This window comes from Gobio gobio (assembly GCF_949357685.1).
Source record: "Gobio gobio genome assembly, chromosome: 5".
Classification (NCBI taxonomy): domain Eukaryota; kingdom Metazoa; phylum Chordata; class Actinopteri; order Cypriniformes; family Gobionidae; genus Gobio; species Gobio gobio.
In genome coordinates this window covers 52,998,969-53,020,626 of record NC_137101.1, presented here as the reverse complement: position 1 = coordinate 53,020,626, position 21,658 = coordinate 52,998,969, and positions in this window count along the sequence as shown.

Here is a 21,658-nt window from a genome sequence, read left to right as displayed (position 1 = left end):
CTACTAAAATTCGCATTCCCGGGGCTAAATATCACATAATTGGGGTTGCTTCAACCCCAGTGATGAAGTAGCCCAATTCCGTGGGAAAACCGCGGACTTGGCAACACTGCCGCTGCCTCGCTAGCGTTACTGAGAAAGATGAGACGTATACAGTGACGTAAGACATGGCTCTGTTGTGGCTCTCTAGCCTGTGGAAAAACAAACGGTTCTTAGAAGGCTCCTCAGTTGAACCAACTATGAACTGGGACTAGCTCTGGCTCTGAACTAGCTCTAGCACTGCCTTGGTGGAAAAGGGGTATGAGAGGTCCTCTTAAAAAAGAAAAGCCCCTCCTACTTGGGTTAAACCATTTAGAAATTAAAAGGTAACAAATTTAAGAAAGCCAAGAAAAATTATTATTTAACAGTAACAAATAGTTAGACCGTTATAATAATACAAAACAGATAAACATTTGGGAACAAAACAAAAAATCTCAATTAATTTTTCATATATAAGAATACTAAAGCAAGAATCAAACAGATCACCAAACTCCCCCTCACACATGAGAACAATGAACTGTGCCTTCTATTGGCGGGAATGGGATAATCAAAATGGTGGCATTTACTGTGACCGGGTTTTAGGGATGGGGAAATGAAGCCTCATGAAGCAGTGAGGCTTTCCCCTGACTGTTCCGGGAAAAGATTCGAAGCTTCAAGAGTGTCGAGAACAGCGCCATCTGGTGCTTATTTAAAATAAAGCAGCCAGAAGGCTGTGGAAGAAGCTCTGTCAGATGAATCAACCACAACACACTCCCATCGTTTCAATGTTATGTGTACAAATAAAAGCCTTACACGTGTGTTTAATTTGTCCATTAAATAAATTAATTTACTCATTAAAGTGTGACAATAAAATAGGCTATAATATGAGCTTATATGATTCAAAAAGATCTAATAGACTCTCTCTCTCAACACACACACAGTGAATAAGGACATTATGTGATAGGATCATTAAATGTGCTAATGACACTTGGCAGTGATAGTGCTTGTGCAACTGTAGGAATAACAGAAAAGTGATTTTCAAAGTTTTTAATTATTTCTATTAAGGAACAAAAATGTTTCACAGTGTTGGGGCTGAGTCTATTTCTTCTCTTAGACAGTAGAAAAGTATACATACATTGGAAGCTATAAACTCAAAATAATTCCCAGATAGGGGAAGTCTTTCTTTTTTTTTTGCCTGTTGCCATTGCTCTAAATACAAACCCTTCACCAAACACCAACACCCTATCCCCTAATCCCACCCTAACCCCAAATTACCTGGAAAACAACAAAAGTGCAAAGATTTTACCAAAATAAAAAAGACACAACAACAAAAACAATACATTTTGGTTATCTTAATGTAATGTATTGATTACCTTTCAAAGTACAGCACTCTCCTCACAAACCCATCAACCAGACTGACTGAGCCAACAAGGACTCTGGGGTTCGAACCTTCTGACACGCAAAGCGAAACGCGCAGTCGCGCACGGAAAGTGAGGCTTCATTTGTCATCGATCACGTGACTCTGGGAAACCAATACACACCCCGAAACGGAGCTTCACTACAAATTGTCTCGCATTCGCGATACACGCATCGAAGCTTCAGTGTCATACGTAACATCACTACCGGGTTTTGCCTGTCTGTGGTGGGAAAATGTTCCAGTACGTAAGTATGACTATTTATAAGATGTATGTAGTATGGAAACAATAAACATTTAAAGGGTTAGTTCACCCAAAAATGAAAATGATGTCATTAATTACTCACCCTCATGTCGTTCGACACCCGTAAGACATTCGTTCATCTTCGGAACACAAATGAAGATATTTTTGTTGAAAGCTGATGGCTGAGAAAGGCTTGAGAAAGGCCTCCATTGACACTCAGTTCATTTACACTCACAAGACCCATAAAAGGCACTAAAAACGTTGTTACAAAGTCCATCTCACTACAGTGGCTCTACAATAATTTTATGAAGCGACGGCAATAGTTTTTGTGCGAAAAAAAAAATCTAAATAACGACTTTATTCAACTTGTTCTTGTCTTCCTTGTCTGTCTCTGCCGTGAACTCACGAAGCACCACGACGCATGTGCGAGAATATGACGCAGAACCGGCGTTCGGACACGTGACCCAGAAGCGAGGAGATTTGTTTACAACGAGCAGAGGAAGACGCGCCGTATCTAAGCTGTTGAATTCTACATTGATCGTGCTTTAGGTCTCGGCGTAGAGCTCAAAATGGGACTAAAGTGTGTATTGCATGGATTCCCGAATGCCGGCGCTACGTCATATTCTCGCGCATGCCTCTTGGTGCTTCGTGAGTTCACGGCAGAGACAGACAAGGAAGACAAGAACTTGTAGAATAAAGAATACATTTTTTTTTTTTGCTCAAAAACTATTGCCGTAGCTTCATAAAATGATTGTAGAGCCACTGTAGTGAGATGGACTTTGTAACAACGTTTTAAGTGTCTTTTATGGGTCTTGTGAGTGTAAATGTACTGAATGTCAATGGAGGCCTATCTCAAGCCATTCTCAGCGATCAGCTTTCTACAAAAATATCTTCATTTGCGTTCCGAAGATGAACGAATGTCTTACGGGTGTCGAACGACATGAGGGTGAGTAATTAATGACACAATTTTCATTTTTGGGTGAACTAACCCTTTAACATGATTACCGGTCTTATTTTACTTCTTAACACAATACACAAATCAACATTGTGAAATTTATAACTCGTATGTCAAACTAAAGAAGAAATGTCATGGTGAGGACAGGAACAACACTAAACAATACACAATCAGTGACACAAACACATCTGTGTTAACTGGTGTTCAAGTTTGCACAAAACAGATAATGCGTGCATGATGTTACAATAAGGAGTGTATGTATGCATGTTCTCAGTCCTATGTCACAATAAGAGTCCTTTTCATAATAAGAGTCCCTAGTCACAGAGGCTCACTGTGACATTTCCCCCTCCCTCTCCAGACACCACCTATGGTGTCCTCGAGAGAAAATCTGCAGTGCAATTTTGTGATCCTGCCCTGTACAGTACCTCAAAGTCAAACGGCTGCATGGCCAGAAACCACCTGGTAATGCGAGCATTTGTGTCTCTCATGCGTCCTAACCAAGCCAATGCTCGGTGGTCAGTTTCCAACTGGAATTTCCTTCCCAGCAAGTAATACCTTAAAGAGTCCAGGGCCCACTTAACAGCAAGGCACTCCTTTTCAAAAGTGGAATAGTTGACCTCTCTGGGCAGGAGTTTCCTACTGATGTACACAACTGGCTTGAGTTGACCTTGTTCTTCTTGAAGGAGTACAGCACCAATGCCATGTTGCGAGGCATCAGTCTGCACTGTAAACAGCTTCCCGAAATCAGGACTCTGAAGAACTGGCTCCTGACATAGCGCCTCCTTCAAGTCTTTAAAGGCTTTTTCACAGTCCTCAGATACTACCTTGTTGGGCTGATCCTTTTTTGTCAAGTTTGTTAGGGTTATTGCCCTGGCTGAGAAATTTGGAATACATTTCCTATACCAGCCAACAAGTCCAAGGAAAGCTCGAACCTGTTTCTTTTTAACAGGCCGTCCTGCTCTTTTAACGGCCTCCACCTTTCCAACCTGACCCCCAATTTCCACCGGCTGCGTTACGGCGGCGGAGTCAATAGGTTTCCATTAAAGTCAATGAGTGTATTTCCACTGAATGCGGTACAGCTGCGTTCCGACTCCGGCGATCCGCAGCCCTCCGGAGCAGATACGCAGAGCTTCTATTTTTGCCGGATGCCGGAGCGCTCCGCAGCACTACAGGGCAGAGTACGCAGGACAGGAAGTCGAGTGACAAAACAGAACAGCCAGAAACAAAATAAAAGATCCGTTTAATTTTCAAAATAAAATACACCGCGCTCATATTTCCCTACACTACACCTTGAAAACGTCATAATGGGCGGAGACAGGCTTGTTTAAGTTTTAACCCCGTTGACACGATGGATGAAGAAATGCTGATTATTGAGGTACAGAATCAACCCATCATCTATGACCCCTCACATCCTTTTTATAAGGACAACATTAAAAAGGATGCAGCGTGGAAAACTATAGCAGAAGTGATTGGTGTGGATGGTAAGTCACTATTTTTGTCCAAGAAATGTAAAGATAGAAAGCAAATAGCTAGTTATGTACTCGTAATGAGGAGTTATATAGCTATACAGGTTAAAAACACATTACAATTTTGAATTAAGTAGCCATTGCAGGATTGTTTGATTAGCATGAAGAACTTTATTTACAGATATTATGTTATGTAACGTTAATGAAATATTAAATTTGAGTAAAGTTATAAATAGAATAAGGATTCTAGACATTAATTTATTTATATATTGTGTGTGTATGTTTGTAATATATATGTAATTTAGCCATTTTTTTAATATTGTGCTTGACATAAGAGTGGAAAAAAGTTTAAACTGTGTGGTTTACTGTATAAGTTTATTTTATTGTGTGTGGATGGTTCACACTGCTAAATGATGGGGCTGACACATAGTTAGCAAACCGATGATGATTCAATAAAAAAACAAAAAACAAAAAAAAACACTCAATTCACAAAACTTGAACTTTATTACAATAAAATACTTCACACCAAAAAAAAAAAAAACACAGTTAATGCATACACACAATCCAAATATACCAGTTTCAGTCAGTAAAGATGTTTTATTAGAAAATTCTGTCCTGCCATGACACACTGCCCTCGGGCGAGTTGAAGAAAGTTGCAAAGCTCTCCCTGATAGCACAGGCTTCTCTTGAAGCCCTGTTTCCCCCCATGTTCCTCACTGGTGCCATGCATCTCCCCAGTTCTGATGCCTCTTCCAGCAGTTGAACATTTTCTGTTGGGGCAAGGAGGAAATTGTGCAGAATGCAAGCTGCCACAACAAGAGTGTCCACATTTTTGGGGTGAAGGTTAATCCTTCGATGGAAAATCCTCTGTGACGCCAGAATGCCAAAGGCATTTTCAACTACCATCCTTGCCCTTGAGAGTCTGTAATTGAAAATCCTCTTCCTGTGGATGAGGTTCTGTCCTGGGTAAGGTCGCATTAGGTAGGGCTTCAGAGGGAATGCTGCGTCACCCACCATGACATGTGGTACGTTCCCAAGGTGAGCAGCACCAGGCAGAGCGGTACTAGGAGGAACGTGTAGTGTGTTTCCCTCCATTTCCATCCCCAAATCTGACCCTGCATACACCCCACCATCAGATGTTTGGCCAAAGTCCCCGACCTGTATGTACCTGAACCGGTAGTCTGCATCCACAAGTGCCAAAAGCACGATGGAGAATGTCTTTTTGTAGTTGAAATACTGACTACCGGAAAGGGGTGGTGCTTGAATAACAATGTGCTTTCCATCCAGTGCTCCTAGGCAATTTGGGAAGTTCAATTTTTCCCAGAACCGTTGTGCAACCTCCTTCCATGAATCTGCAGTCGGCCGGGGCAAAAATGACTGCATCATGTGTTTTTCAATGGCAGCACACACCATATGTACGGAGTTCATTACAGTTGTGTGGCCAAGGCGGTAGCTAAATGCAAGGCTGATCAATGAGTCACCAGAAGCCAAGTATCTGTAAATGGAAAAAACAAAACAAAGATTAGTTATATGTGTGAATATTATTTTAATCTGTCTGTCTCTTTTTTTTTTTTTTGTTGATCTTTGCAAGGCAAAATGGAGAACTCAAAGGGACAGTTTTGTGAGGCACCGAAAAAAAGTGCTTGCAAGCGGTTCAGCAGGAGGAACACAAAAGGAATGGAAATATAGTGAAATGATGTCCTTTATTTTGCCCCACCTGCTACCAAGAAGGTCTGTATTTAATTAAATATCAGTATTGTTGACAACATCATCGTTAAATTCAGTATCCACATTTAAAAAAAGTGATAGATATTTTTTGTGTGTATGACATAATTGTGTCAGAAGGTCAACCAATTTTTTTTTTTTTTTTTAAGTTCCAAAAGCAATTTGAGCAGTGGTTTGTCCGAAGAAAGATCTTCAACACCACTCTCTATGTGTGGATCTGATTAAACGGGTCCTATTAGTTCATCAGTGCTTCAGGGCAGCCAGGGACCAGAGACAACCACACCATCGGGCAACACTACATCTGGGGTTACAGACAGGCACCACAGGTCAAGGAGCCCAAGGGATAGGATGCCTCAAGTCCCAACTGCCACTGAAGCAAGGAGGAGCCACAGACCACAAACATCAGATGTGGAAGAACGGCTTCTCTCCATCTTACAGGAGCCTCTTCCCAAACCAGAATCTGAGCTTGATGAAAGTTATCATTTTGCCTTGAGCCTGGTTCCACTGCTCCATAAACTGGATCACAACAGGAGGCAGCAGGCCAAGATTGGCATTTTAAACTTACTGCAACAAATAGAAAGCAGCCCAGCTTTAAGGCAGGAACCAGCAGCACATTCAAGTGCATTTCATTCACACCCTCCCCCTATGTTCCACACCCCCACTGCAACCTTGTCTAGGCCAGGTACTTTCAGGCCATTAACCCAACCCCCATCAATAAACCCAACCGGAACATTCACACAGATGCTTTCCTCTGATCAAGATACACAGTGGGGGTTGGGCAGCACTCCTAAACAAATTTTGTATATTACCATTTTATGCTGTAAATAGTTATTTTGCTGTGTTTTTTGCTATTTATAGATATGTATATGTTTTAGATAAGATTATTAGTAACAATTTGTAAATTCTGTTTGTAAATGTTCCTATCTTGTTTAATTTATTTTTGTTATTTTGGAAATAAAAGTTCAAACCTATTGTGATATATTGTGTATGTAATCTGAAGCTCATCTCAATCTAACAGCCAGTCTCTGCTTTGGTTCTATGGCGGACCAGTAGTTGGTATTCTGTCTGGTGAGTTCAGGGCCAATGATTGAGAGAAGCTCATCCATTTTCTCTGCACTCATCCGAAAATACTGGTGATGCCGTTGACTGTCCAAACGCAGTTCTTCCACAAGATGATAAAAATCTCCTTGTTGAGGCCTGCGCTGGTTCAGTGGATGGACCCAGTATTGGCTCCTTCTCCTACCCCTCTTCCGTAGTCTTGCCAGCAGAAGTAAAAAAGCAATTGTTCTCCTCCTAGTAAAGGGAACTGAAATACACAGAATAATTTATTGAATTAGTATATTAAAAATAAAAAATAATTTTACCATGAACACAATATACATGGGGTGACTATTCAGTGTGCATTCAAATGCTTACTGTAAAGCAAACTTTTACTGTTAAGTAAATTTTGAATGTTTCATGCAGCCTTAACTTCTTATCTGTAGACTATATTTAAAAAATAATTTTGTAAAGTTTTACTATAAAAGTTTGTTACTTATTATTGTCACTCATCAGTAAAACATTTTTTATTCCAATTCAAACAAGAACAATAGTTAAAACTTTATTTACTCAGCAGGCTACTTTCCCAGTACATTTAAAAAGGAACAAAAAATAAACAAAGCATTTTATAAGTTAATTATTTCAATATTCTAGGCTACTTACCCATTGTAGAATCAAAATCCACAGAAAAGAGAGATCGGTAGGTAATTCAGAAAAGAGTTCTATCCTTTACTCCTCCGGATGGAAAACTGTTCCTGGTTTGGTAGTTCTGTTTATAGAAACTACATATCGCGCGATCACACCAGAATTCACGAGATTACATTGGGGCCTCGTGACGTCAGCTGTCAGTCATGACCGCAGCCGTTCCGCAACAAATCTGGACCTGGTGGGTATTGACGGACGACGGAACACGGAGCTGTCACGCAGCGGAGCCGTTCCGCAGCCGTAACGCAGCCGGTGGAAATTGGGGGTGAGGCCGGATCACACCGTGACCCAGAACAAACTCAAGGTATTGGGTCTCTGGTTTGCGAGGGTACATTTATCAGGTCGGATTGTTAGTCCTGCAGCCTTGATGCGAGTCAACACCTCCTCAAGGTGCTCCAGATGCTCATCCCAGCTTTTGCTGAAGATCACGATGTCGTCCAGATAAGCTGCAGCATAGTCCTCTGTACCACGGAGGATTTGATCCATCATCCTTTGAAAAGTGGCTGCAGCCCCATGGAGCCCAAAAGGAAGGACTCGGAACTGGAAGTGGACGAAGGGGGTTCTGAAGGCAGTAAACTCCTTACATGCTGGCTTCAGCGGTACCTGCCAGTATCCCTTGCAGAGATCCAGTGTGCTCAGTTACTTCACCCTTCCTAGTCTCTCCACCAGTTCATCCACCCGTGGCATTGGATAAGGGTCAAATTTACTAATGCTGTTCAGCCTCCTGAAGTTCAAGCAGAACCGCAGTGTTCCATCTTTCCTTGGCACCAGGACTATAGGACTGCTCCATTCACTTGTCGATGGTTCAATAACTCCCAGTTGTTTCATGGTCTGCAATTCCTCTTTCATAACAGATAAAAGTTTCTTTGGCACACGATACACTGACTGGCGGACAGGTTTGGTGTCTCTGAGGATGATCGAATGGTCAACCAAGTCAGTCCTGCCAGGGGTATCCATAAACAGCTGATCAGGTATACATCCCCGGAGCTGATGTCTCTGCTCCTCACTCAGGTGCTGTAAACTCAATTTGCTGTCAGTGCGACAGGTTGGTAAATACTGGGACCTTATCAGGTTCTCTCGTTCCATATTATGTTGCATCTGCGTGACATGGTGACTGAGCACTTTAAAATGTTGTTCTCGTCAGACAGACTCTCTCTCTTGTCGATCGTCTCGATCCTTTTGATACTCCATAAAGGACTTGAACATCTGTGCTAGAGCAGTAACAGCAGAATCAGCTCCAGCCCCAGGAACCATTGTGGACTGTGTAGCTACCCCACTTGAATGATGGTCAAATTACTCCTTAAACTGATGTTTCCATTAGCGTTTTATTCGTGACACTCATGTAGACACCTTAAGAGCTACAGCAAAAACACAAACAATAAAAACAAACAAACACTGTCACTCCAACACATTAACCAACATCACAATAAAACGATACAGTTACAAAAATGATAAACATTACACTTAGTTTACCTTATAACCCTCAAATGGGATGCACAAAACTTCATGGGAGGGGAAGAAAACCGTCATGCATCAAGCTGCGTCCTTCACAAAAGTGTGCGCACATACACAAGGCGGAAACACAGCGTGCTTTATACACGTTGATGCACGTTTAAGTCTGTATCATAATAAAAGTCCTTCAAAATAACTAAACATAAATCGATATAGACCTTATAAATTCCCTCAAATTCCCTTCAATCATTTACACTCCCACCAAATCATGAGTTATAATATACAAATGATTTCAAAATGACAATGACACTTCACACAATACAAAAAAAAAAATTTTATAAAAAAAAAACTAACAAGTCTCCAACAGTAAAACCAATTTCTGAACAGGACGTTCAATTACAGAAAGCTTCCCTAGACGTTCTCCCTTCTTTCCAAGATTTTTGTCACCAAGATGAACCCTAACTCTCCTCACAAGTCCATCCGAATCTATGGTCGTTTCTAGAATCCTGCCTAACAACTTTAACAATTTTCTCTTTAGATGGTTAAGTCTCACAAGAGCAAGTTGTCTGTTGTCTGGCAAATTAGGGCTCTCTTTAAAGGTTAGAGGCATTTCATAGTGTCCAGAGCTATTTCTCTTTATAGTCAGGGGGCCAATTCTGAAAAGGGCTTCCGTTAAGACTTTTGCGGACATGTTTTGGTACAAGCTGTCACCCTATTTTTTTAGTTAGAAGACACCCATAGGGGAGATATTAGGGTGGTTGTCAAGCTGAATTTTTAATTTTTTGACTTGTACAAGCAATTTCAGGCCAATTGGTTGGTTTCCTGCTCAACTCAACATGCCAACGATAAATGTTGAATATCTCCACAACCACAAGGACCATATACATAAAAATGGTATCAAATGAAAGCCAACACTCATGGGATGTCTGCTGAAGTGTCAGAATGAACATTTATTGTACAGTGTAAGAGACAACAGAACTAGAACATGAAAAAAACAATCTCCGCCTAAAGAGAGCCAGTTTTCAAAGTGAATATCAGCTTGGAAACATAACATAGTATCCCAAAACCTATATCAATCAGTACCCCTATCTATGGGAATGAGTCAAGCCAAGTTTAAAGCTTGTAGGGAGAGACAGTGCAATTCTGCACAAGTTATAATACTTTAATGTCTAAGCGGAAATGTAGAACTGGAGATGGTGGTCTATGGTGCTATTTGACTTCATTAATGTACCAGGATGTAACACAAATTATATTTAATTGACATCTCACTATAGTTATTAATTCCATACTAACATAACTGCTCTCTCACTTCTTTGGGGTTAGGGGTTAGTAACTAGTTAGTAGTAATAACTATGTAATAGTCATATGGCAAAGGTATGTTTTTCTCCATCAAAGCAGTGGCACTCAGGTAGGCAGCCAACAGAAGGCACCCAGGGACCATGTCCATGTGCTCAGTCTGAGTCCGGGACAAGCATTCCATCCTTCATGTGCCAACCACAACTGGTTGGTGAGGGCAACTGTGGATGGGTCTCTAGTGACTGTTTCCAAACTTTTGTTTGATAGTGGGCCCTCATGAGGTGCAGATACAAGGCATCCTGAGTTGGTGGTAAAGTACATTTACATTTACATTTACATTTATGCATTTAGCAGACGCTTTTATCCAAAGCGACTTACAACTTGGGGGTACATGATGCGATAGGTCATGAAGAATCGAGAAGCGCAATAAGAGCCTGAAATCCTGAGACCGTGTACATTGCTCAGTGTAGCACAGGCTAGAGTAGGGAGGGAAGAAGGAAGAGAAAGAGGAAAGGAAAGTGTTGTTTTTTTTAATGAGGTTAAGTTCTCACGGAAGAGCTGAGTTTTAAGTTGACTTTTGAATGATGTCAATGATTCTGCGTTTCGGATGGCGTTGGGAAGATCGTTCCACCAGCTGGGAACGTTGAATGAAAATGTTCTGGAAAGGGATTTTTCCCCCTCTGTGATGGGACCACAAGCCGTCGTTCCTTTGCTGAGCGAAGGCTTCTGGTGGGGGTGTGGATTTGTAGAATGGAGTCAAAGTAAGCAGGAGCTGAGCGCGTGGTGGCTCTGTAGGCAAGGGTCAGCGACTTAAACTTGATGCGAGCAGCGAGTGGTAGCCAGTGCAGGAGATGAAGAGTGGTGTGACGTGGGTCCCTTTGGGCTCATTGAAGACCAGACGTGCTGCTGCATTCTGGATCATTCGAAGTGTTTGGATCTCACAAGAGGGGAGTCCAGCCAGAAGCGCATTGCAGTAGTCAAGTCTAGAAATAACCAGGGCCTGGACAAGAAGCTGTGTTGCATGCTCTGTTAGGAACGGTCTGATCTCCCTGATGTTGTGGAGCACAAACCGGCATGAGCGAGCTGTATTAGAAATGTGTTCTCTGAAGGACAGCTGGTCATCAAATGTTACTCCAAGATTTGGTATCCACATTGGCTTTCACTTTCCAAAACAGGGCACAGCGAACATCATAGATTGAAGTGCTGGTTGTTTTAGGATCATACAGTTTGCAGACAAACTGTTCTGCTGAGGATAGAATCGCTGGACTTGGTACTTCATCCTCACCAAAGTTGTGGAGAAGATGAGGGCACTGCTGAAACACTTTCCACGCCGTCCTTTTTCCTATTCCAGTGAACTGACTGGTAGTGTCACATCCAGTGTTGGCATGAAATGTTATCTCATCTAAAGTCAAAGAAATGGTTCACTACACTAGTCTGATTGGTTTCTGAGTGGATCACTACAATGTCCTCTGACATAAGCTGAGGGCTTTTAGCTAGCAGACTGTAAAATAGGCTGCTGTGCAGCAAATCAATTATAAACAATATTTCCATTACACATTTGCACAAAACATAGTTGACCTATTAGTAAGTAAGCTAGTAATTATGAAAGTAAATTAGCCTAGCTATCTGTCTGGGAAGTATAGCTAGTTTGAAAACAGTTTAGCTTACCTGTTTCTGGCAACATTCGATGTTAGAATGGTTGAATATAGAGGTAAATGTTTGTGTAGACAAATAGACCAAGTTAATTTGTTGTGTGATTGTGGGATTTACTCCATTAGAAAGTTTTGTTCAGACTGTTGACGCCTGCTGTGATCATCTTCTCTGGATCTGCTGCCTCATGTCAAATCACAGCTGTGCTGACACAACAGTGCCCCTTGTGGTGTGATACTCTTGTGGTATTTATTGATTATTATTTTTTAATGATCATGCTTGCACATAAATTGGATTATATTGCACATTTGCCCAAAATTACAGTAGGTAACATAGAAAATGGAAGCACTTTGGGGGGAAAAAATCCGCTTTTACCACTTTAAGATTATAGTGTTAAAATGGACACAAAAAAAAATTCTAAGCTGACAACCTGGCTAGAACACATGTTGAGGGGTTAAATATTAATACTGAATAGGTTGTATGCTTGTACCAAAAAGTGTCCGACAAAGTTTTAATATCAGTTTTGGCCTCCTGACTATTATACCATCACTTAATTTGTTCAAAAAGGTGATGTCATCTTGAGAAAGAGTTCTCTCATCATCATTAGCATCTTTAAAATCAGATTCTAAAATGCGTATGGCATCTGCTGGAGTCAATGAAGGAATTTCTTTAACAGAAAGTCTATGACAAAGACTAGTGATACCTGAAGAGTCAAGCCTGGGTAATGAAGGTCCAAGAATGCTCCAACCCAGATCAGTTTTGACAGCATAAGGTTCATCATTCTCTCCTAAAATCGCTTGTCTTGGTGCCAGCGCTCTAGCACAATTATAGCCAATCAAAAGACCGGCTTCACAGTCCTTCAAAGAGGGTATCTCCTCGGCAATTGCAGAAAGATGATTCCAAAGTTTGGCTGTTTCACACGTAGGTATATGTGCATGGTTGACTGGAATACAATCTTTAGTATAAACAGGAGGGAGTTCAATATAAGTGGCAGAACTATAACCCCTTACACGAAGTCCTGAAATCCTTTCACTCTTCACGATGGTATCCTTTCCAGTCATAGTGGTCAGTTTTAACTTGACAGGAAATGTATCTGCCTGCAAGACATTGCTCACTTCTTGGTCGATAAAGGTTGTATCACTCTGTGAATCGAGCAAGGCATAAACAAGTTTTTCCGTACTCACATTGTTGCTTGATGATAACCATACTGGCACAACCATCGATTTATAAGATGATCCCTTTCCGGCCACACTCAGAGACAGAACGGCTGTCGACTCATCTTCTAACCTTGGAGCAGATGCAGTTAATGGAACTAGCCTTTCTCTTTTGGTGAAGTTATCATCATGAAGGCAAGTAGGATGTTTCCCTTTACATGAGTTACAGGAATGGCGATGACGACAGTCTCTTACACTATGGCCAGTTTTCAAACATCCATAACAAAGATTGTTTTCCTTCACATATGCTCGTCGTTCTGCTAGTGTCTTGGTCATCAATTTGGAACAATCATAGAGCTGATGTTGAGGATCTTGACAAAACACGCAGGGAGGTTTGACATTTTTCTTGATGATCTTTGGTCTGTTAAGTCCCAAATCAGTCTGAGTATTAAAGACATTAGCTTTATTTCCTTTGGACTCTCTGAAAGTTTGTTTGTTAACAGATGTTAAGCTGAGAGCGTAAAATGATGTGACTGGATTACAACCAATCTCTGCTTCTAACGAAACAAATGCTGCAAAGGTCTTAAAGTCAGGAAAATCCTTATTGTCTCTCAAGGTTTGTGTAACTTGTCGATTCCAACGCGAAGCAGCCCATTCAGGTAGTTTTTGAACTAACTTTTGGTTTTCGTCACAGTCATTTAAGATTTGTAAACTTGCAACATGAGGTATGGCATCTTGACAGGCGTTAAGAAAATCCGAAAATTCCAATAGCATCCTTTGATTGAATTTTTGGCCAATTTGCAAGCTTCTGGCGAAAAGCACATTGAATCACAAATGATTGACCATACCTTTGATCTAATTTGCTCCAGGCATCCTTATAAGCTTCGTCGTCACTCCTGTAGAAGGTACCATCCAAGGTTTTGAGTGCCGATCCACCCACATACCTTTTTAGATAATAAAGTTTGTCAGCAGCAGATATACTCTTTCGATCAATCAATGACATAAAGGAAGCCTTCCACTCAACATACTTAATGGGATCACCATTAAACACAAAGGGCTCTGGAGCTGGCAATCTGTTCAAATTTATGCTGTCTTGTAGGGCTTGAACAAGAAAAGGCAGTTCATTTTGAGATGGAGATATGTCATTAGCAGGTTTGCCAGAAAATCTTGGAGGCAGGCAATGTTGTTCTCTGATAAATCGATTTATTGAAGGATTATCAACTTCCTGCACTGCTATCCGATTATAGGCCTCAAACCTCGCCTGTGCTACTTTTAAATCCTTTTCCGCCTGTAACTGCTCTAGTTCACGTTTTTGAGCATCTAGGTCTCTTTCTTGTCTCTCTTGCAACTCGTGAATTTTTTCCTTGCGTTTATTTTCCTCCATCAGCATTTTGTACTCCACTTCCTTTGCCGCCAATTCTGCAGCTGCTTCGGCATGTTTTGATGCTACACATGAAGATGCAGAACGATGACTTGACCGAGCACTAGACTTATGGCTAATTCGAGAAACAGTAGAGCCATAGATAGAACGAGCATGGCTAGATTCAAGCAAATCCTTCAAGCGATGGTTTACTTGTTCTACATCAAATTCATCAATGCCTGATATTCTTTCATAAGCAACCTTTATTATTTCTGTTGTCACAGCCTCACAGGCATCTATACGACGTCTCATTTCAGTAGATGGCGTGACATAATTTCTAACTTCAACATAGATATGCATAACTTTCTCCCTTTCCTCTTCCAGGGTGTCAATTAAAGTTGCTAGCTGGCTCTCAGTAATATCAGACTTGAGTTGATTTCTAGCCTTACGTGCAGACATTTTCCATTGTTCGTACATGGAAATAAGCTTTCTTTCTCTCTTCTGAATTTAATCTTTTTGAAATGCAAGCATTTTTTCTGTAGGATTTCGTGGACGAACAGAACGTCGAGGACCTTGAGATTCTGCTAAATCTTCTCGAAGTTTACTTTTAAGTTCACTCAAAGTTTGTTCTTTAGTCTCAATTGTCTCTATTATCTGTTGTCTCTTTAAACTCTCTGTTGATGTTTGATATTCATGATTAAGGGTTTCAATATCATGTTGGAGACTATTAATCAGCCCTTCACATTCAACAATATCAACACAATTATTTGACTCAATCATTTTAAAATTACCAGATTAACACACACAATAATATAAGATGTCCAGCACAGTTAAAAAGTCATTTAAATTACAAAACAGTAATCATGTAGCCTCAAACATTAATATCAAGTGTTTTAAATAACCCTTTTTAAAAGACAAATATTTCCTTTAAAACTCGTATAAATATCCCTTCTTCAAACACAACAAAGGATTTGGTCTTTCAAAAGGCTTTAAACATTTCAACCCTTGTATTAAACTTGAAGAAAATGTCTATCGTTGGTTAAATGTTTCACCTTAATATCCTTTTACTGCTGTAGAAGTGCGTAGAGGGATAAATGTCACCTGAAGAAGAACACAGTCTTTTGCAATCCGTAGTGTATCGTTTAATCCTTGATTTCAGCCGTAGTTATCCATAAACGAACCACATTTGACCATCGGAAATCGACCTGCTGCCCGTGCACATCCACTTCTTAAAGACCCGTCGGCATGGACACCAGTCATTAACGCAGCAGAGTCGAACAACGAATGGCCAAGCTCTTACTGTAGCTACCCCACTTGAATGATGGTCAAATTACTCCTTAAACTGATGTTTCCATTAGCGTTTTATTCGTGACACTCATGTAGACACCGTAAGAGCTACAGCAAAAACACAAACAATAAAAACAAACAAACACTGTCACTCCAACACATTAACCAACATCACAATAAAACGATACAGTTACAAAAATGATAAACATTACACTTAGTTTACCTTATAACCCTCAAATGGGATGCACAAAACTTCATGGGAGGGGAAGAAAACCGCCATGCATCAAGCTGCGTCCGTCACAAAAGTGTGCGCACATACACAAGGCGGAAACACAGCGTGCTTTATACACGTTGATGCACGTTTAAGTCTGTATCATAATAAAAGTCCTTCAAAATAACTAAACATAAATCGATATAGACCTTATAAATTCCCTCAAATTAGCAATCATTTAAAGACTGCACTCTTTCATCTGGATCCCCTTCGATTTCACTTTGGTCCACATCTGGCCTAGTGCTTTCTTCAGGATGATTCCTTGTCTTTGGCGGCATTGCCAAAAACAAGAATGTCCACGTCACCTCAGCGGTACAAAAAAAAAACTTCTGACACCAACTGTAACAGTGACAGAGGTGTGCCCACAATGTTTGTATAGTAGCAGCACCACTGCTCTGAATGCGGATGAAGGCGTAAAATTAAGTGACGTGATGATGAAGTCAAGAATCCAGTGTTTATTCCAAATTTGAAAGACAACCGTTTATCCAGCCCCTCGGATTGAGCCCTGTCAACCGTGAGTTCCCAGACCTAACATCTTGATGTAGGTCTGGCTTGCCAGGCTACAGTTTCCTGGCACTTTGGGATAATTTCATCACGCATTGAGTCTGGCCCTCTTTTCTCTCGCCACTATATACAGTGAGGAAAATAAGTATTTGAACACCCTGCTATTTTGCAAGTTCTCCCACTGTGTTAATGCTTTCGTAGGTGCATGTCCACTGTGAGAGACATAATCTAAAAAAAAAAAATCCAGAAGTCACAATGTATGATTTTTTAACTATTTATTTGTATAATACAGCTTCAAATAAGTATTTGAACACCTGAGCAAAACTAAATTAGTATTAAGGTACAGTAGCCTTTGTTTGCAATTACAGAGGTCAAACGTTTCCTGTAGTTTTTCACAAGGTTTACACACTCTGCAGGAGGGATTTTGGCCCACTCCTCCACACAGATCTTCTCTAGATCAGTCAGGTTTCTGGCCTGTCTCTGAGAAACGCAGAGTTTGAGCTCTCTCCAAAGATTCTCTATTGGGTTTAGGTCTGGAGACTGGCTAGGCCACGCCAGAACCTTGATATGCTTCTTACAGAGCCACTCCTTGGTTATCCTGGCTGTGTACTTTGAGTCATTGTCATGTTGGAAGACCCAGCCTCGACCCATCTTCAATGCTCTGAGGGAAGGAGGTTGTTCCCCAAAATCTCGCAATACATGGCACCGGTCATCCTCTCCTTAATACAGTGCAGTCGCCCTGTCCCATGTGCAGAAAAACACCCCCAAAGCATAATGCTACCACCCCCATGCTTCACAGTAGGGATGGTGTTCTTGGGATGGTACTCATCATTCTTCTTCCTCCAAACACGTTTAGTGGAATTATGACCAAAAAGTTCTATTTTGGTCTCATCTGACCACATGACTTTCTCCCATGACTCCTCTGGATCATCCAAATGGTCATTGGCAAACTTAAAACGGGCCTGGACATGTGCTGGTTTAAGCAAGGGAACCTTCCGTGCCATGCATGATTTCAAACCATGACGTCTTAGTGTATTACCAACAGAGACCTTGGAAACGGTGGTCCCAGCTCTTTTCAGGTCATTGACCAGCTCCTCCCGTGTAGTTCTGGGCTGATTTCTCACCTTTCTTAGGATCATTGAGACCCCACGAGGTGAGATCTTGCATGGAGCCCCAGTCCGAGGGAGATTGACAGTCATGTTTAGCTTCTTCCATTTTCTAATGATTGCTCCAACAGTGGACCTTTTTTCACCAAGCTGCTTGGCAATTTCCCCGTAGCCCTTTCCAGCCTTGTGGAGGTGTACAATTTTATCTCGTGTCTTTGGACAGCTCTTTGGTCTTGGCCATGTTAGTAGTTGGATTCTTACTGATTGTATGGGGTGGACAGGTGTCTTTATGCAGCTAACAACCTCAAACAGGTGCATCTAATTTAGGATAATAAATGGAGTGGAGGTGGACATTTTAAAGGCAGACTAACAGGTCTTTGAGGGTCAGAATTCTAGTGTTCAAATACTTATTTGCAGCTGTATCATACAAATAAATAGTTAAAAAATCATTTATTGTGATTTCTGGATTTTTTTGTTTAGATTATGTCTCTCACAGTGGACATGCACCTACGATGACAATTTAAGACCCCTCCATGATTTTCAAGTGGGAGAACTTGCAAAATAGCAGGGTGTTCAAATACTTATTTTCCTCACTGTATATATATATATATATATATATATATATATATATATATATATATATATATATATATATATATATATATATATATATATATATATATATATATATATGTATTTTGAAGAAGAAAAAAAAAAGTAAAAATGACCAAGGCCTGGACGAGAAGCTGTGTTGCATGCAGTCTGATCTTCAAGATGTTGTGCAGCGCAAACCCCTGTCTTAGAAATGTGGTCTTTGAAGGACAGCTGGTCATCAAAGTTTTCACCAATTTCTGACTGACCCTGGAGGGGTGATCAGAGATGAACCTACCTCGATGGTGAAGTCATGTTGTAAAGACGGATTGGCAGAGAAGATGAGAAACTCTGTCTTTGCCAGGTTGAGCTGCAGGTGATGTTCATCCATGCCAAAATGTCTTCTAGACAACATGCGATTCGTGCAGCTACTGTGGGGTCGTCTGGTTGGAATGAAAGGTAGAGCTGAGTTTCATCAGCATAGCAGTGGTATGAGAAGCCATGTGCCTATATGATGGGTCCCAGTCATGTAGTGTAAATTGAGAAGAGGAGAGGTCAAAGCACTGAGCCCTGAGGAACCCCCCGTGGTCAGTTGATGAGCTTTGGATACCTGCCTTCTCCAGGGAACCTTGAAAGACCTACCTGTGAGATAGGATTACAACCAGTGGAGTGGAACCCCTGTGATGCCCAGTGATGAGAGTGGACTGAAGAATCTGATGATTCTGATGATGTCTTATGATGTTGAGGACCTGTTGTAACCCCTCTTTTGTTTTTGACAGAATTAATAAATCATCTGCAAAGAGGAGACATTTGATTTCTGATTCAGTCAGGATTGGGCCGGGGGCATTATTTAACGCTTTAGCTAATTCATTTATATAAATGTTAAATAGAGTGGGGCTCAATGGACAACCTTGTCTGAGTCCTCCTTTTTGGGAGAAAATGTTAGGATTTTTTGTTTTGTTTTGTTGCTTAAATCCAAGCAGAGACTTTGGATTTGTTCTGGTATACATGTTTATTAATGATTGTGTGGAGGGTGTGAATGTGGTCAGACATTCTGTGTGTGGGCAGAAATCCAATATGACTTATCCAGAATTTTGTTTTGGTTTTTAGAAAGTTCTGCATCTCATTTTAATAATCAAACAGAATATTTTCCTCAGGTTGTAAATTACACATATGCTTCTGTAATTGTTTGGCCCAAATGTATCTCCTTGTTTAAAGTATTTAGGCCTTGATTCCAGGTGTTGGGAAAATATCCTACACTCAAAACCATGTTGAATAATTTTATTATTGCGGTTTTAAATTTGTTGTTGGTGTATTTGATCATTTCATTTAATAATCCATCAATGCCATATGTAGGGTGACCACCTGCTAATAAGCCCAAGGGGGGACAAGGGGTATGTTTCTGAGGGACAATGTGGGACACTGCCTGGCGCAGCGGTGCCCGCACCCCACGGGCAGACTCACTGATAGTGGTTTACACATTTCTAGCACATAGCACCTTACATGGTATTGCCCTATTCCCCTAAACATGTGTAATTGCTGATGTATGCTCATGAATAGGCCTACCACTGTGTATTTTTTTTCTAAATAAAGATTCATAATATTTTGAACATTCAATTAATTGACAGATGCACTTCCACTTACGATTTACTTTAGCTATAATTTTATTTATTTTTCATTACAATTTATTAACTTTAAATAAATTATAATATAAAATTATAGGATTAACAGGAATTGCAGTTCACTCTAAAAAAAAAAAGGTTCTATATGGCACCAAAAATGGTTCTTGGCTCGTAATCATAGGGGAACCTTTTTTAGTGCTATATAACACAAATTTTGGTTCTTCGGTGGTTCTTCAGAGGTTCTTCACCGGTTCTTTGACTAAGGTGCTATATAGCACCTCTGAAGAACCACATTTTTTTGCATTGTTGTGTGACTCCATATACCATCTATGCTTAAAACATATATTTTTTATAAAAAATCCATAATATGTTATATAAAATACACATTTTAGTCGTGTCCCCAGGTTTTCACTCAGTCCTGTTATCCTCACACATTGCCCCCTCTAAAAACTTGCATCATGCCACTAGACGAGCTTTTCAAAAGGATGTTGCATCATCTGGATCTTATGTAGGCCATAGGAAGACCAAAAGTAACTCTCATTTTTATTTCTGTATATTTGATGAAATTGTAACTTTGACTAGGAAGGTCATATCTCAACGCACTGTCCTGTTACCTAAATTATAGAGGTTATTTGTTTATTTAAAAAAATATTAACTTTAGGTAAGTCACTACAATTTTCTCAGTGTCCTCATGCTATTAGCTACTTAGCCAAGTGGCAATTTGGCATGTGTTTGCTTATTTTTTTGCTTAAAAACTCAATCCTGTGACTTTCAGTCCTGTTACTCATATAAAAAATAACAGGACTGAGTAAAAGTAACAGGAGTGAGTAGAGTCCTCTGTTTTGTTGATTTAAAATTGTGAATATTAGTTTATATATAATATTCACCTGATTTATGAGTTTTACAGTTGAAATTAGGAAAAAATGTGACATTTAGCACACACATGGCTATGTACTCTCTCTCTCTCTCTCTCTCTCTCTCTCTCTCTCACTCACACACACACACACACACACACACACACACACACACACACACACACACACACACACACACACACACACACACACACACACACACACACACACACACACACACGTATGGACACTCATTCCTGTTACACAGTCTTCATTCCTGCTACCAAGTGGTCATTCCTGTTACAAAAATTTACTTTTTTTCTAAAACAAAATTGTTAAACAACTGTTTTCATCAGTTTTGTTTTGGTCCATCATTTATACAATTGTTTAATACAACTAATTATTTAAAAAAAATAATAAACTTGTGGCTTCAGTCTTCTTTAAAATGAAACAAAATATTTGTGTTTTTTATTAAAATACACCTTCATATAGAGTGTTTTTTTTAAATCACAAATATTAATTATTTGAACATATAACCAACAATTTCTTTAAAATATTTACTATCTTGAAGGGAAAACAAAGGAATTAATTGACATGATTTTAAACATGCTTTTTCAATGGCACATGAGTTTTGGTAACAGGACTGAGAAAACATACATCCATCTTCTGCTTAGAAACCTTGTAAAGAGCTAAATAAAGTTACCTGAGATTGACCAATACTAGGGGTGTAACGGTACACAAAACTGACGGTTCGGTACGTACCTCGGTTTTGAAGTCACGGTTCGGTTCGGTTCAGTTTTACAAAATTGCATTTTATTAATTTTTATTCAACAGTGGTTAAATGAGAAAAAAAAATGTTGTCTGTCCTTAAATTAATTCAGTTAGAACTAAAAGTTTCTTAAAGATAATGCTGTAAACTATATAGGGAGCCCTTACTTGCATATTGCTA